We start from the raw sequence: 489 nt of genomic DNA on the forward strand, positions 1-489 counted from the left end.
GGCGCGCGCGGGGAGGGGCGGGGCCGGCAGGGCGCGCGGGGGGCGCGGGCGGCGCCGGGCGCTCCAGTGGCGCAATCGGTCAGCGCGCGGTACTTATAGGGCGGTACGACGCGAGCGATGCCGAGGTTGTGAGTTCGAGCCTCACCTGGAGCAGCACTTTTAGGGCCCCCCCGCTCCGCCCACACGCCCGCGTTTTCTTTTCCCCAATAAAAACAAAAACAAACCCCTGGAGTCGCTGCGGGTGCGGGTTCCCTCGGGGATGGGGCTGCCCCGGGTGGCAGAGCGCAGTTGGGCTGCTCTCAGCTCTGGTCCCCCACAAAATCACCCCCACACACCCCCACGCCCAACCGTGCTTGGCAAGGTGTGAACAGATAGGTTTTTGCCCCGTTTTCGGGCTGTCGTGGGGTCGGGAATGGGGTTGGAGATGGGGTGAGGAGTGAGATCGGGAAAGGTCTCAAGGACAGGGTCAGGAAAGGGCTCAGGGATAGG

At 66.1% G+C, this 489-nt stretch overlaps 1 non-coding gene across 1 annotated transcript; it reads left to right on the top strand.

The window, feature by feature from the left end:
• Positions 1-60: 60 nt before the first annotated feature.
• On the top strand, positions 61-153 carry TRNAI-UAU. Its single transcript is given in 2 exon segments — positions 61-98; positions 118-153. It is a non-coding gene; the product is annotated as a tRNA-Ile (tRNA).
• The last annotated feature ends 336 nt before the right edge of the window (positions 154-489 follow it).

The sequence above is a fragment of the Neopelma chrysocephalum genome, unplaced genomic scaffold (assembly GCF_003984885.1).
Source record: "Neopelma chrysocephalum unplaced genomic scaffold, ASM398488v2 Primary Assembly neopelma1_97320, whole genome shotgun sequence".
Lineage (NCBI taxonomy): Eukaryota > Metazoa > Chordata > Aves > Passeriformes > Pipridae > Neopelma > Neopelma chrysocephalum.